General features: G+C 41.5%; 1 protein-coding gene and 1 long non-coding RNA gene across 3 annotated transcripts in view; one reads left to right on the plus strand and one right to left on the minus strand.

Annotated features, from left to right (window-relative positions):
- The window catches only part of LOC110261683, a 258687-nt gene that overhangs the window by 158903 nt on the left and 82152 nt on the right, over nt 1–17632 (plus strand). For both annotated transcript variants that reach the window (XR_002346139.1, XR_002346137.1), the window contains exon 3: nt 3716–3784. This is a non-coding gene — a long non-coding RNA (uncharacterized LOC110261683). The remainder of the gene's footprint in view (nt 1–3715; nt 3785–17632) is intronic.
- The window catches only part of NPAS3 (neuronal PAS domain protein 3), an 875835-nt gene that overhangs the window by 75944 nt on the left and 782259 nt on the right, over nt 1–17632 (minus strand).

Here is a 17632-nt window from a genome sequence, read left to right on the forward strand (position 1 = left end):
TGTACCAATTTGCTTTCCCACCAACAGTGTAGGAGGGTTTCCTTTTCTCCACGCCCTCTCCAGCATTTGTTATCTGTAGACTTATAAATGATGGCCATTCTGACAAAGTATTTTAAATAGCACAGGTAAGCACATATTAGATATAAGAGCTCACCTAGTTTTTGTTCAGTTATTTTATTTTATTTTTTTGTCTTTTTGCCATTTCTTGGGCCACTCCCGCGGCATATGGAAGTTCCCAGGCTAGGGGTCCAATCGGAGCTGAAGCCGCCGGCCTACACCAGAGCCACAGCAATGCTGGATCCGAGCTGCGTCTGCAACCTACACCACAGCTCACGGCAACGCCGGATCGTTAACCCACTGAGCAAGGGCAGGGATCGAACCCACAACCTCATGGTCCCTAGTCGGATTTGTTAACCACTGTGCCACGACGGGAACTCCCTGTTCAGTTATTTTATATTTTATTTTATTTTATTTTATTATTTTATTTTATTTTATTTTTGCTTTTTAGGGCCACACCCATGACATATGCAAGTTTCCCAGCTAGGGGTTGAATTGGAGCTCTAGCCACTGGCCTACACCACAGCCACAGCAATGCCAGATCTGAGCCACATCTGTGACCTACACCACAGCTCATGACAACACTGGATCCTTAACCCACTGATTGAGGCAAGAGATAGAACCTGCATCCTCAGGGATACTAGTCAGACTCATTACCACTAAGCCACAGTGGGAACTTCCCAATTATTTACATTAAACACATATTAAGTATCTGTAATGAGCTGGGACTGTTCATAACAGTGCTTCCTTTAGGAGGAGAGGAAAATATACAACAGTTTCTGGTAGTGATAATGCTCTGAAGAAGAGTGATTCAGGGCAAGAGGCTAGTGATTGATGAGGGTCTGTTTTGGTTGTGTGGTCACAGGAGGCTAAGTCAAGTGGATATCTGGATGAAGATGCCACACCCCTGTGCTCAAGGTTCAAACTGTAAATTTGTGACTCTGCTTTGACAAATAGCTTTACAGAAAATTATTATTTGGATAAGTATGTGCTGGTGATGATGAAATTCTAGAAATGTTACCTTTTGGATTTTTGTCCAACAATAAAATAAGTGATATACTAAAGACAAATAATTTACCATGTAGGACACTAAGGGAGGAATTACCATCTATTATCCAGAGTGTCCAGGCCTCCCAGACGAATCCCCTGGCATTGCCATTTCTTTGGGATCTGCAGAGGGAATGGCTTCAGCAGATCAGTAGAAAAGTGGGATAAAGGTTGAGTAAATAAGTGATATACCTCTCTTTGGTGAATTTTGGTGATGAAAATAAAGAGAGCTGATATGTTTATTGATTGAGAAGACTGAGTTTGAAGTTGTCTGTATTAGAAATGCTAATGGAAGAATTTAAATCCTAAGGGATAGTTCATCAGTAACAGAGAAAGAGAGGTGAGCCTCTGAAATGGAGGGAAAGAACAAAAGGAGCCTGTGGGAGAGAAAAGGGAGTGGGGGGGGGAGTGGGATGGGAAGGGGGTGGAACAACTTAGTCTCAACAGAGTAAAGGTCGTTTGCTGAGATAAAGGAAGTGGGAGAAGGAAGGGATTTCGAGAGTAAAAAAAAAAAAAAAAAAAAAGGCAATGGAGCAGCCCACATGGGCAAAGCATGTAGGATCAATAGAAAATAAGTAATAAGATTACACAGTGGTTAGAAGTTGCATGGCTTAAATTTAAGTGCACTGATTTTCTAGGGTACCCTAACAATAATGGCTCTGTGGTTTTCCCAGGCAATGCTCAGGACAGTGAGTTTTCCCAGGGATAGGAGCGGGCACAATGGGAATGGGAGAAAGTCAATAGAGCAAGGGACTCCAAGGGTTTAGAAGAGCAAGTGAAAACAAAGAGAGTGATGAGCTGGGTACAGGAGGGGTTGGGGAAAGGTGGTGACATGTGAGGCAGCCAGCAAGGCGGGCTTTGTTCAAAGAATGATTTGTGAGAATGCTATCTGTTGCTTTTAAGCAGGTTTATGCTTGCGCCTCTATTTTTTTTTCTATATTCCTAGAAAATCTGGAAAACACGCAAAAGTATAAGGAAAAAACCCCTAGAAAACTTTCCAGCTACAGTCACTATTAACAGTAAACAGTAATATGCTTTGTTGTAACTTGATTTACTATTTTTTGACATATTTATTGCAAAATTGGAATATACTTGTATATTGCCCACATTTTTGAATGTTAAAAAAAATCAGAGCTCACAATGTGATAACAGCTAGGCTTTCATTAGACACTATTTGGGGAATAAAAGGGTGTTGGGCCTCTAGTGGCCTTGGTTGCAAGACAACTTTAAAAATAAGAAATGGTAGTATCTGGGATTTCCCATTCTGGCTCAGTGGTACGAACCCAACTAGTATCCATGAGGACATGGGTTTGATCCCTGGCCTCGCTCAGTGGGCTAAGGATTCAGCATTGCCATGAGCTGTGGTGTAGGTTGCAGAGGCAGCTCAGATCCTGAGTTGCTATGGCTGTGGTGTTGGCTGGCAGCTGCAGCTCTACTTCAACCCCTAGCCTGGGAACCTCTGTAAGCTGCAGGTGTGACCCTTTAAAAAAAAAAAAAAAAGACAAGAAATGGTAGTATTTGCATGTGTCCATGTCAGTACCTCACTTTCAAACACACTGTTTTTCCTGGCTGTGTAATGTTTCACTGCATGGTGATGAATTTCTTTGAAATCAATCTTCCCTCAACTTTCTTACTACTTCTTAGGGTGGATTTCTAGAAAGGGTATTATTGGGTCAAAGAGCATGAGGTTTTTCTTTAAAGCAAATATGTACAAATTGTTTCCCAGAAAGTTGTGCTGTATCAGTTTACATGTTTATCAGCAATGTTTGATGATGTTCATATTAACTGCCATCTTAATATATTTTTTCTTATTTGATAAAATTATTAAATTAGCAGAAGAGACAGAGACGATACCCTGAAAAGCAATATGTAAAAACATCTTACATGTTTTTCTCTTTCTTTTTTTTTTTTTCCTGTCTTTTGTCCGTTTTAAGGCCACACCCATGGCATATGGAGGTTCCCAGGCTAGGGGTCTAATTGGAGCTGTTGCTGCCGGCCTATGCCAGAGCCACAGCAACACCAGATCCGAGCCACATCTGCAACCTACACCACATTTCACGGCAACGCCAGATCCTTAACCCGCTGAGCAAGGCCAGGGATCAAACTCAACCTCACGGTTCCTAGTCGGATTCGTTTCCATTGCGCCAAGATGGGAACTCCTGCATTTTTATTTCTAATGAAATTGAATAATGTTCTGATACATACTTATTGGTCACTTGATATTTTTTTTCAGTGACTCATATGTATATGTCCTCTACTTTCCAATTGAGTTTTGGTCTTTTTCTTGTCAATTTGAATGAGATACTTAGAGATATTGAGACTACCTGTGCTGTATTTCTTGCAAATATTTGCCCAGTTTTTTGCCTTTTACTTCTGCTTATGATATTTATTGATACGTTTTATTTGTTTGTTTGTTTTGACCATGCCTGTGCCATGCAAAAGTTCCCAAGCCAGAAATTGAACCTGCGCTGCAGCAGTGACCCAAGCTACTGCATGAGACACTTGTTTTTAAATTTTATGTAGAGATGTCTAAACATTTTTTCCCTTTGTGACTTTTTTTGTTGCTCTCATACCTTAGTAAGTTTTTCTCCCCTTTTTTATTTTTAAACAGATACTTGGCAATTTAAAAATGAAGCATGGTTAAAGGTCAAGGGATGGCTATGCCAATGGGAGGCTAAAGGTAAGTCAAAAAAAGAGTTTTCAAGCTTGAGCTTTGGAAGTCAAGGAAATGTGTGTGGAATTGCTACCCATCCTGGAAACTGACACCAGCACGTGTTGCCTCCTGGTGGAGATGGCTGCACAGACCTCAGAGCAGGAGGCTTCACCATGGAGGAAGGTCAGTGAGAGGTGTGGGTGTTGATGGACAATGGCGCTGAGACCAGGTAAAGAATGCTTTTTTTTTTTTTTTTTTTTTTTTTAGAGGAAGTTTTAAAGTGCTGTTGTTGGGAGAAATGATGGTGGGGGACTGGCAGTGGGAGCAAAGGATGATAACCACTGCTCTTTCACGCTGGGAGAATCAGAAGCCTAGGAATGAATTGTGGCCTCGGTTAAAAGCGAGTTTCCAGTAGTGGGCTCCAAGGGAGAAGGGTTTCAATAAAGGTGCAGAAGCAGAAGTGAGGCTTATGGAAAACATGGTGGTGATAGGAGACTTGACTTCTCAAGAGGGTTTCTAGATAAAAATGCAGGATCCCTGATTAAATTTGAATTTCAGATAAACAATGATTGCTTTTTTTAGAACAACTCAAATGTTAGATGTATCTTTCAAGTTTAACTGGGAGTTCCCGTATTTTTATTTGTTAAAGCGACAACCCTGCTCACGGAAGAGTGAAGACTTTGTGTGGCATGGAGGAGGGGTTTCATGTGAGTCATGTGTTCGGCAGGAAGGAGGGATGGAGGAGCTTAGAAGATTGGCCTGGGATACATTTGTTTGACACAGAAAGTTCTAAATGGCTGGAACTTTCTCATTGGAGACTGCTGGAGAATCAAACAGTAATTGAAAATCCAGGTGAACACTGGTGTGATGAAGTGGCTTTTCAGGTTTGCCACTGAGGTCTGGCACAATGGCCAGTTTTTATGTTCTTGTGTGAACGTGTGTGTTCTGGGGGTGGAGGAAAGCCTGGGTTTGCAAATATCTCCTGTCTCTGCTGCTAATTTATTATTTTTATCATACAGGAAGGATTTGACTAGGAAGCTAGAATTTGTTGGTTTTATTCTGGCTCTATTCCAGCACATCTTGAAGTGGTTATTCTTCAAAATGTTTTCAGTTAGAAGTACTGTATGAAATCCATCATCGATAAAGAATTGAGGCTTATTTATTGGCGAACAGTCTTAATAACATTATTTATACTCCGTGATAATTTAGGGGAGCCAGAAATGGGAGATAACTTGATTATATATATGTGTGTGTTATTTTGTTAATGAATATCTATTTTTGGCATCTCTAATTAAGCACATTTTCCTTTCTCTCATGATCCCAGTAAGTTTCAATGACCACTGCTCCATCTCAGTACCTGAACAAAGTCTTCTAATCCTCTGGTTTGCTGTGAGGAAGACAGATCTCCATCTTTATGATCTTGGTCAGCTAATGTATGTGGAGGCATCAAAATATATGTGTAGGCATCATTTCCATACCTGAATTTGATGGCAGGTCATTTGTATACTTTCTTCAAAGCTATGCATAGTCTTCCCCAGGGGTGGGGATAAAAAAGCAGTCCATTTTTTAATGATTCTATTGTTGTTTCCAATTATCTGTGCTATAGAATTACCCTATTCCCTTCAATTTAAAAATATAGAGGCTATTTATTGCTAATGGTGATGGTGAAAATCGGGCAGAGGAAGCTTTTTCTCAGTCTGGGTGCAAAACAAATTTGTTGACACTAATTACCTCTCCCTCCCCTGCTTCATATACAGCTCTCTAATGATGTACTTGGTATTTTAAACATCAACACTTTAGCATTCTATCAGATGGCATCTGGGTCTAAACTATATATTCTCTAATGCCAAATGATTATTTCAAAGACTGGCACCGCATATTCCCTATTGCCTGGTAGCTGAATGCCCCCACTGCATTCGTCATAATTGTTTTGTAGTTAATCCTCTCCACTGCAGGGACTCTAGATATTTATGGTCCCCTTTGCTCTAGGTCTTCAATTATTTGACCTTACGTGAGAATGAATTCATCTATAATATTAGGCTAGCCTTTGCCCATTTCTCTATTTTATCACTGCATTTATTCCTAACAAACTCCATTTGCATGTCATTAATAAAGTTCTTAGTATTTTTTAATAGCTTGAGAAGCTGCATTTTCAAAATGACATAAAGGTTCAGATCATATACCTGGAGAAAATACCCTTCTGAAGATGCTTATCCTCAAGTTTTACTCAGAGATATGACCCGAGTTCTTTAGTTTCCTCCTTAATGACTCAGTTACAAGCAAAACCAAGTACATCCTAATAAGTTTCCCTGAAATAGCAAATATTTGACACACAAAACACTTGAGATTGAGCACTCTTTTATTCTGTAGAGTGGCTTTAGAATATTTTCCACTCCTTGCACAAATAATGCACAGGTATTGTAATGATTACTAGTATTAATTATTTACATAGGAGATAATATTGCCTTTATGTTCTTCTGGTAAGTGTCATGTATTATTTTGTTGGTGCTAAAATCATGTTAGTCCGGAAATTATAAATATTGAATATATTTGACAAACTAGCCTACGTATAAAGCGGAAGCTAAAGTACATCAAGCCAACCTAGAAGGGTCTTTATTCCAAAAGCTATGTCTTGCCCTTCAAAGCTTTTTTTGTTGTTGTTGATGCGAATAACCAACATCTATAATCCTTTCTCTAAAAGTAGACTGCCTCTCCCCAACCAGGCAAAATAGCAGTGTGGATGTAAGTAATTTAGAGGAAGACAGAAGTAGTCTGAAAGGGGAAACAAGGGCAAAAAAGAAATTATCTTTCTACCCAGAGAATTAGTTTACATTAAAAAGAATATTCTCTTGCACAATTTGAAGTATAACATTTTAGGAGATGCATCATCCGAAAACATAAAATTATCAATAACAGTCCTTGCTATTTTGACTGTTATATTCCTTTCTCTTTTTGGCTTGTTGGGGAAGAAAGAAAGCATTTAGATACATGCAGAACATGTAAGTAATCTCAGTAAGATGACATTCTTGGGATTTTCCATATTTATATATTTTTTTTCCTACATTGTATTTTCACTACCCAAGAGCCCTGGCTGTTATTTTTTTTTTTCCCGAAGTCTGAAGATCACCCCATGGATTAACAAATGATTGAGGATTCTCTCTTAAAAGACTCTTTAAAAAACTGTCAGAATCAGCCTGAGACAAAGATTTATTATGAACTATTTAAAGGGCTTAATATATGTATCCCCAATGAGCCCTTGGAGCAAACTAAAAAGGAAGAGTGGAATTCTCAAAGAATAGGAAAAATTCTCCAATGCCCCACTTTCTTCACACCATGATTACTGTTTACTCAAAGGATAAAATGCCTAACCTGTCACACAAAGTCTTCAGAAGCCACAGTCCTGCTGATGTACAGTAAAAACAAAACAATGAAGACCGACAGTAATGTGCTTGAGAAAGGCAGCTGTAATTTACTTCTCAACCTGTTCACTAACACACAATGTGGTTACATCTTGTAGCGGGAGCTGATCCCTGACCCACACAGCAATCAAACAACGACCCGAGTGTTGGCTGTCACAGAAGCTGGGACCGTCACCTTAATTATACGTTCCCAGATAACAAACCTTCCCTTAATGAGCAACTTTTCTGCACTGCACACCCCAGCTCACCCCTTCTGTCCTTGAAAAGGCCCACTGTAGATCACTGGGGTTGGAATTTGTGAAGCATATTCATAAGTATTCTTCCTAACAGGTAATAAATACTACCTGAGCAGGCTATTTGCTTTATGAGAATGCCAAGATGTAATTAAAATGATAGGCTTGCAGTCCCGGAAGGCTCTGGAGAAGGATCACTCGAGACTGCGGGGAAACTTTCCAGTGAACTCAGAACCAAGCTTTTCTCTTTTCATATCAGTAATAGGATGATGATTTTTATTGTAATGACTACTTTCTTTTCTTTGGAATTTATATCTGGCAATGAGATTTACCCCTTAACAGATATGATTTCTACACCAGTGTTCCTTCTTACTGGACATGGGATTTCTTCATTTTCCTCTCATTATAACAGCCCAACAGCCCCCCACCCCCACCCCATTTCTGCTCTGATCCGCTAATAGTGCCCCAGCAATGAGGGTCTTACAGGGAGCTCTTATAGATACAGTTGACCCTGGGATCTGCAGGGGATTGGTTTCAGGAGCCCCTCCTCCCCCTGAGAACACAAAACCCATAGATGCTCAAGACCCTTACATAACATTCCATAATGCAGTGGGTCCCATCCTTGGTTGGTGGAAACTGTGCATGTGGAATCCATGGATACAGAAGGCCGACTCTACCTTGGGGAGAAGTAGTGCCTTTCTGTGGCGAGGAGACCTTTAGTACTGAGATCAAATGGCCCAGATGCCCTTAACTATAAAGATTTACTTCCCTATGTCACTAGCTTAGGGCTGGGCTGGGACTGGTCCATCTGCAAGACAAACAACATAGATTGGTGACTCAGTGCAGAAAAGGAAAGGACCCTGGAGTTCCCACTGTGGCATCACGGAAACAAATTTGACTAGGGACTATGAGGTTGTGGGTTCGACCCCTGGCCTCACTCAGTGGGTTAAGGATCTGGCATTGCCATGAGCTGTGGTGTAGTTCGAAGATGTGGCTCTGATCTGATGTCGCTGTGGCTGTGGTATAGGCTGGTAGCTATAGCTCTGATTAGACTCCTAGCCTGGGAACCTCCATATGCCTCGGGTGAGGCCCCAAAACGCCAAAAAAAAAAAAAAAAAAGAAAGGACCCGGAGTCCAGATTCATTGGTTCTACTTTGATTTTACTTTACTCTCCTTAACACTTTGATTCTTTTTCTTTTCCCATCATACAGGTAGATAAGTTTTCTCTGTAAAAGAGTTTTGGTGATGTTTGACAAGCTCTATAGTAACATGTATAGTACTTAGAGAACTCTGTTGCATTCACTTTAAATTGCATGTACAGCGGTCTATGTGAACGAATCCATGGAAATCATATCACTCGGCAGGTGATGAGCCATTAGTCAGTGTGAGCTTTTATGGTTGTAGTGGGTATTGCTGATGTCTCTGCAGGCTGGTTCTAACACTTCTTTTTAGAATTGCTGGGTGGACTGAGGAGCCGTAAAGGATGGTAACGCTCAGGAGTCCCCTGGGTCCCACAGCAGAAGACCCTGGCCTGGAATAGCAAGAGTGGTACCCTTGGGCAGGATGATGGCCACAGACATGGAGAGCAGCAACATGGCACGGGTGGGGCAATGCCTTGGAATTAGAAAGCTTGAGTTCTAGGTTTGGCTTAGCAACCAAACAGCTCTGTATTCTTAAGTGAATTGAGTGTCTCACCTTCCTCTCCTCCCTTATCCCTATGAAGCCCACGATATTGCACGTCTTACCCAACATCAGGAGGTTGCTAGGAGAATCACATAAATCCATATGAAGGAAAGGCTTGATTAGTGCTAGTTAAATTTAAGCAGCAAATTATAAATATCTGGAAATTATAAATATTACTTGACATATATTAGGTACTTATGAGATGCCTGGTGCTGAAATACCATGTCAATTGTGAATCTGATTAATATTGGGGAAAAAACAAACACACTGACTATAGACATTGTTGCTATTTTGTTCTCAAAATTCATATATTCACTAACATTCCTGGTAGTGCTATTATCATTAACATGACTTTGGGTAAAAGATTTCTAGGCTGATAAATTTCTGAAATGGATAGGTATCATGAACCTGACTGTGAGATGGTAAGAAAATTTTACAGTCACTGGTTTTACTAGAAAGTGCTACAGAATAAATGTGAACGGGAGAAAATGCAAATGTGAAAGGAGAGAGGAGAGAATTAAACAGGGAATAAAAATGAGGAGGAAGAAAGATGTAGGGTAGTAAGAAAGAAACTAGGGAGGGCTTAAAAGATAAGTACAAAGGACTAAGAGGATGAGAAAAACACACACAAATTATACAGATGAAGCAGCAATAGAATGTGCAAAACAGGAACCTAAGAATATTGAGAAAAAAAGGGGAAAGGAACAGCAATGCTAGTCTTCTAGCTTATACATTGTAGGTTCGAGTTTGCAGATCAGCTGCTGGTTCTCTGCTGCATGTGCCAATGACCTATGCTTTCCCCAGGCCTAACATACTGAAGACGTATCAATTAATGCATACTTGGAGTTTTAAAAATAAATGTAACCATTACAGATGCAGCTATCCCCAAAGTCACGACATTATGATTTTAAATCCATATGCTAGATTTTCTTTCTTTTTTTCTTTTCTTTTCTTTCTTTTTTTTCTTTTTTTCTTTTTTTTTTTTTGCTTTTTAGGGCCGCACTCACGGCATATGGAGGTTCCCAGGCTAGGGGTTGAATTGGAGCTCCAGTAGCCAGCATGTGCCACAGTCACAGCATCATAGGATCCGAGCTGCATCTGCAGCCTATACCACAGCTCACAGCAATGCCAGATCCTTAACCCACTGAGTGAGGCCAGGTATCGAACCCACAACCTCATGGTTCCTAGTTGGATTCATTCCCGCTGCACCACGATGGACACTCCTAGACTTTCTTAATAGCCATTTTATGCTGTGCATACCAAGTTTGAGGTATACGGAATTAGGATTAATGCCAGGTGATTTATATACAAATTTAATTTAGTTGTCATGACACGCTTTGAGATAAGCTTTTATTTTTCCCACTTTAAGGAGGATCCACTGTCTAGAACCATATACTCTAAAACACCTGCTATTGCTTATACAGCATGGCTTGAACTAAATCTAGATTTATTCGTTGTAATTTACTTAGAAATCTTTACCTTTCTTTCATTTCAGCTGCAATATATTTCAAAGAGTCATGGTATGTGGAAAGAGAGTCTATGTCAGCTTGCTCTGGAGGTGCACAAAGGGACAGTAGGCATTTGGAGTGATTTTAATTTTCCCCTTATTTTCCAGATTTTATAAAATGTACTTTTATCACTCTACATTAATGTCTATCTCCATGCAATATGCTCGTGCATTTAAAGGGTCGGTGCTTGTACTGCCCACAACAGCCCCCAGAGAGTCTATGTCAGCTTGCTCTGGAGGTTCTGATTTCAGGGAAAAGTGGATATTGAAGACCAATCATTAGAGTGTGTAACTCATACTTCACAGAGAGAGGACTCAGTGAGCCTTTGCAGCTGGACTCTAGGACTTGTTTCTTTCTTTGCCACTGAGGAAACTGGCTTTTCTCTCTTGGTGACTTTTTTTTTTTTTTTTTTTTTTGTCTTTTTTTGGTCTTTTTGTTGTTGTTGTTGTTGTTGTTGCTATTTCTTGGGCTGCTCCCGCGGCATATGGAGGTTCCCAGGCTAGGGGTTGAATGGGAGCTGTAGCCACCGGCCTACGCCAGAGCCACAGCAACGCGGGATCCTAGCCGCGTCTGCAACCTACTCCACAGCTCACGGCAACGCCGGATCGTTAACCCACTGAGCAAGGGCAGGGACCGAACCCGCAACCTCATGGTTCCTAGTCGGATTCGTTAACCACTGTGCCACGACGGGAACTCCCTCTCTTGGTGACTTTTTAGGGAGAGACCATGATCAGAAGAAAAATGAAGAGAATGCTTAGGTTACTTGACAACCTCCAAGTTTATGTAAATCCTACAGTGGTTTTCAAACAGGTGAAGGTTTCTCTGGCACATCCTGCCTCACGACATCAACTCCTCTCTCCTCTCTAGCTTTCTGGTGGTAGAAGGTGAGCCCTTTCCAGAAAGGCTTTTTTGAACTAGGCCCTTCTGGAAACCTGCTTTCAGAACTTGTAAAGAGCCATATCTCTGACCGTAAGTGCTCTGTAACACACTGAAATAGAACAACTTTGTAAAATAATGAATTAAAAACCTATAATCATGGAGCTCTTGCTGTGGTGCAAGTGGGTTAAGAATCTGATTACAGCAGCTCAGGTTGCTGCAGAAGCACAGGTTTGGTACCCAGCCCAGCACAGTGGGTAAAAGGATCCGGTATTGCCACAACTGTGGTGTAGGTCCCTGCTGCTGCTAGGAGTCAACCCCTGGCATGATAACTTCTACATGCCATGGGTGTGGCCAGTGAAGCGTGCACACACACACACACACACACACACACACACAAAACTTAAAATCATTTGTGAATATAAGAAATAAGAAAATGTTAAGGCAGTGCTCTCTCTAGCAGGTGGCCACTAAGGGTGCAGAGAAAGACAGAAAATGCAATGCTCTGAGAGGGCAGCTACAAGGAACAAAAACAAAAAGGCAAAGTAAGAGAAAGGAAGAGTTGGAAGGGGCAAGGAAAAACCTCCAAATGTAAAAGGGAGTAGAATTCCACTGATATGAGGTAGCTACAACAGGCAAATAGAAACAGAAAATAGAATGGTGGTTACCTAAGGCTGCAGTGGGGTTGGGGGGAGAGCAGATGGGAGCTATTGTTTAATGGGTACAGTTTCAGTTTAGGATTATGAAAAGTTTCTGGAGATGGATGGTGATGGTGGTGGTGCAATGTGAATATACTTAACACTACCAAACTGTACATTTAAAAATGGTCCAAAGAGTAGCTTTTATAGCACATATATTTTATCACAAAAAAGGAGACAAGGACTTGGACGAGTGAAAAATGACATAGTACCAATGAGGAAAAAAAAAAAAAAAAGGCAGTAGAAGAAAGAAACCTACAAGTAAAAAGGAGGAAAAATGTGATAGGGAAGAACAGAGAAAGCATGGAAGGGATGGAAAACTATGGTTTTCATCAGGTCTGAGGGGAAATAGTAGTTGGAGTGCAACATTTGTTAGCAGATACATATGAGGTACTTAGCTCTCTGGGGCACTAGGGATAGAGAAATGAATGATATAGGTAACTGTCCCTGTTTTCAAGGAGTGTCTATGTACTGATGGGTTACAAAGATCAATGAGACGTTGTCTTTCCCTCAAAGAGTTCATGGTCAGGGCTCATCTAGCTTTATTTCACAGATAAATTAGTGCATTTAATGAGGTCCAGCCCTCCCCTGGTCCATCCCTCGGGATGGAAGCTGGAATTGTAGCCCAAGTTAAAGATGCATTGGTCCTGGTACCACAAGCCCATTCCAGCATGGACTTAGAGAGCTAGATGATCTAGAACAATCTCTCCATGTGCAGCAAGAAAAATGAGAGCATTGGGGCGGTGTGGGGGGGAGCCATTTGCCCAGGTTTACCTCATCCCCCCGGAACAGGAGAATAACCCAAGTTTCCTGACTCCCAGCCCAACCTCATTTGATTAATATAGATTTAAAAGGTTGGGGGGAGGTGGAAAACCCTTGATTAGTAATCAGAACAATAAAGGTGATTCACATTGCTCCACTGAGTGCCAAGGACATACCGAGATAAAATCAGAGAGGGTTTAATTTCAAGGACTCAAATGTCATTATTTTATAGGACATCAACCAATCATAAAAATATCAGGATGAAGAAGGCACAATCAGAGCCAGATGACAAACACAAGCCAGAAACTGTTCCAGGGTGACTAATGCAATAATAGTAAGGAATGTCACAGGTCCCTATTATAGTCAAAGTCACTTTAACTAATTGGCTCAGGCTATAAACACATACAATCTGGGTCAAATGACACTGCTGAACGAAGCTTCTCTGCTCAGACATTATCTTAAATCAAAGCTTCCCAACAGGAAGGCAAGGGACAAAGAGAATGTCCAGTTTTGCTGGAGATCATGAGAGATTTCAAAACCGGTTGATTTACTAGCAGCCAACCTATATGTCTATGGACAATGATGATAACATTCTTTCTCCCTTGGTATCACCTCATACTTCAGAATCATACCATGTTTCAAAGGATACTATGGGGCTTCACTGACTCTAAGACATTATCCATTTTAAGATACCCCATCCTTTTGATAGGCCCTAAGAAATACTGCCAGTTGTAGAATCTGCCAGCTATAGTATTGATTGCGAGATGTACCCCCAAGTTAGAGATGCTAAAATATGCGTGTGAGAGGAAATAGAATCACTGACCAGGTATTTATCCTGACTCAGGATTAAGTCTGAAAATTACCTTTCTTGTTTTTAAAAGGGGAAGTGAATCAAGGAATAGGTAGCTGGCACAGTTGATTGCTTACCCGAAACTCTGTTTTTCTTTTTTTCCTTACACATACCCTGTGTCCTCCTCCTAGGCGTTTATCGCTTCCATGTGTCTCTCTCCCTCCACCCAGCTACATTCCTTAGGGGAACCAAGTTCAGCCCCAGGCATGAATGATGATTGGGTAAAGCCACTGTGGGTCTAACTGCCTGCAACTAGTTTCAGAATTTATTCATTCAATAAGTATTTAATGAGTTTCTACTAGTTCCAGTCACTGTTCTGGGTTCTGAAGTTACTACAGTGGGGGTGGGGGAACGACAAAAACCCTCCCCAGTATACTTATATTCTGTAAGGAGGTTAAAAAACAAGATGAATAAGTAAAGTAAATAGTATGCTAGATGGCAGGCAATGTGATGGAGAAAAATAAGACAGGGGAGAAACACAGGGGATGTAGGGAGAGAGAGTGGTAATTTTAAATAGTGTGGCCAGAGAGATCTCACTGTGAAGATGGTATCTGACTACAGACTTGAATGAAGTGAGGCAGTGACCATTTGGCTATCTGGTGGAGTGGTGTTCTAGGAAGAAGAAACAGCCTCACAAAGGTCCAGAGGTGGGACCATGTTTGGTGTGCTTAAGGAATAGCAAGGAGGTGCATGCAGCTAGAATAGAGTTTGGGAGGGAGAGTGATAAGGATGAAGGCAGAGAGATGATGAGATGGGTGGTGGGGGCACAGTAGGGATACAGCCTTGAAGAACTGGGGGTTTTATTCTGAATATGACAACAAAAGCCACATGGGGGTTTCCAGTAGAGCTGAGGCACCATCACGCTCCTGTGCTGAGACTGAGGGGAAGGATGGGAGGCAGGAGACCACTAAAAAGGATGTGGTCACAGTCCAGGGTGAGGTGGTACTGGGGAAGGTGGGGAGATCTTGTCAGATGCAGGACCTACTGAAGGAACAATTGGTCACACGTGCTGGTAGATTGAATATGGGATGTTAGAAAAAGCAAAGTATCAAGAATGCCTCCAAGAATGACTGCATTGGTAGTGATGCACTTCAATCATGAGATGTTAGGGGATGTCTGCCAGTTTCAGCTTGTGGGAGAAGTTTTGTGTCAACAAAGAGACTAAAAATTTGAAAAAACCTCCTGCTCTGCATCTGGACACTGCTGTCAGCATATGGCAGTTGCTACAAATTTAAGTAACAAGCAAGGCTGAGGACAAGACTCATATGCTGAGGCAGCAAGAGCAGAATAATGGAAAGAAGCTAGTTTTTGATGATCTTGTTGGGCCATTAAAGTAATGATTCTTGGGGTTGTCCTTCCTTTGGGCTTTTTATTACATGCAATGGCAGCTTCCTTTCTATTTCATGAAATTGCTGCTGAATTGAAATAATCTTGGCAGATAGTAGATGATCAACCTGGCAATGGAACTTTGAGCTTTGAGTGTGTACCTCACTTTTCTGCAAAGACTACCTCCTGTGAGGGAGAAGAAGGGTTGATCATTTTCAAGAAGGTTTGGCTCTAGGATAAATGGGACAGGAAGAGAACGATGATGGTAAAGGACGCCATACAACGTAGAGAATCAGCCTTCTGTTGGTGAGATGAGTGGGACACACGGTAAAAATAAAAGTAGGCTTTTCAAAATTAGAGTCAGAAAGAACCCACTAATTTCTTAATAAAGAGCCCAGCTTTCGGAGCATTCACTTCAATCTCCACCTACCTCAGGCTGCCTCCTGGCAGGTGGCTTACATCACCTGCTGCAAGAATAAACCAGCTTTCTCAGGGACTAGAGTTCAGCATTAGTTATACCAGAGATGTTCTGCAGCCTGTGCCAGCCACTGACCAGTCAGCAGCTCCATCTTCAGAGGAGATACTTGAGTCCATTTAGCACCATGTAGAGGATGCCCTGAGATCTATTGGTGGGAGCTTGATATTTAGGTCATCAGAGATGGTAGTGATTTAAAACACAGGGATTAAGTGATTAGGGCAGGGATTTTGTCTTAAGACCCTTGTCTAGAACTTGAGCGTCCCTTTGCACAAAGTTGTGTATCTGTTTGGTGGGCAGGAGTTGGCTTCGCGGACACATTTGCCTTTGTTCTATTTGGAGTATTTGGCTTCTCTCTGAAGCCCAGGCTGTGAAGCATGCTGCCCCCTGCAGCTCCTGTGAGCAACCAGGATCATTCATAGATAACGTCATTTGAGCGCAGGTGTGATGTTATAGAATATAGATCTGTTATGTCGAAGCCAGTTGGCTGCTCGGTCATTTGTGGGTGCATGTTGAGTTTTACCTGTGCCAGCTCAGACTGGGACATGGTACAGGAACAATCTGTCAAAGGGGAAGACTCTGGCTGCAAAACCATCAGGTCCTTCCCATCACGGCCCCTCTTCTGATTGGTGTTTTTATAGGTCCCGGTGATGGGAATTTTTAGAACACAGTGGAGTACTTGGAGTGCTTATTTGCATGTCAATTTCCAGAATGTTTCTCCAACTTTTCACCATGCCATAGTGATGCTATTGTATCTCTTCAGCCTGGGAACAAACAGAGAGGAAGGGCCCAAAGTAGGTCAGCACAGTGTCCTGGCACTTCCTTTGGCTGAGTCTTTGCCCAACGGGTTGGAAGCCAGCCTGTTGCTTCTTCCTGGGTCCTCAGATCCTGGGAAGCCGTGCAGAGCTGGGAGGTCTGCTCTCTTTCTTGGGGGTACAGTGCAAGCAGACACCTGACTATGGGAAAGTTCCTGCCCTGGGTCATTGGCCTTGTGCAAGTGACCATGGTAGGAGTCTAATGATCTCTATTTGCCACATTCCAGCCATCTTTGCCTTTAAATCATCACTTGCCCGTCCACACCTCTAGGTGGGAATGATACATGTGGCAGGTAGGTGGCAGGATGAGAGTATGATTTCTTTTCTTTTGGGACAGTTGCCAGGTCCCGTCATTATAGTAAATCAACTGTAAGTATCCCTCAGCACTATCATAAAATGGGCGAATGAAAACACCTTTTTCTTCCACCAAAAGATTCTTTGAAGTTATGTTCTCTGACTGAATCTCATAGCAGAGGGTACAGGAAACAACATCCTGTACGTTGATTTGCCCCAGTCCCCCTGTTACACAGGGAAGTTATCTATAGTATAGTCTCAAAAGCATTGTCCGGTCACATTTTAAAAAAGCCCAACTTCCGCCATTTCTCCTGGGATGAGCATATCAGAAATTTGAACAGACAACGCTCCTCTGCCAGTTCAGCTATTGTTCTGAGGGGGCTGTGCAAGAGGCATCTTGCATACTGAATTTCAAATAGTTTTCTTTCTGTCACCTGACAGTCTGTATATTAAAACAATATTATTAAAATCACATTAATTTCATCTTAGTAAATTTTTAATGTGCAGTTATAAGGTAATCAGGGAAGTTGTATTATCCAGGGCATGCATGTGTATGTTAGAGCAAGAAATCCTTGCCTGGTAAAAAGAAAAATAATAATAATAGAGAGGGGCTTCCATCCTGAAGGTGAGTGAGTTGGAAACATGGGCTTGCTCCCAGTGGAACTTTTCAGCAGATGTTCCAAAAATTCTGTGGGATAAAGTACCAATCTGAGAACATTGGCATTTTCAGTACATTTCTGGATCTTAGACTATGCAGCTACTTGATGATCTAAATTCATATTTATAATGTATATGTATAGGAAAGGAGATGTGGTTTATAAAATAGGTTCATTTTTTTTACAGTGTATTTGCTGGGACCCCAAAGCATTTCCAACTGATTTCCATCACTTGTATTATCAAAGCCTAGAATAAATAAGAATTAGTACTAGAGTTAGC

The sequence above is a fragment of the Sus scrofa genome, chromosome 7 (genome assembly GCF_000003025.6).
Source record: "Sus scrofa isolate TJ Tabasco breed Duroc chromosome 7, Sscrofa11.1, whole genome shotgun sequence".
Taxonomy (NCBI): domain Eukaryota; kingdom Metazoa; phylum Chordata; class Mammalia; order Artiodactyla; family Suidae; genus Sus; species Sus scrofa.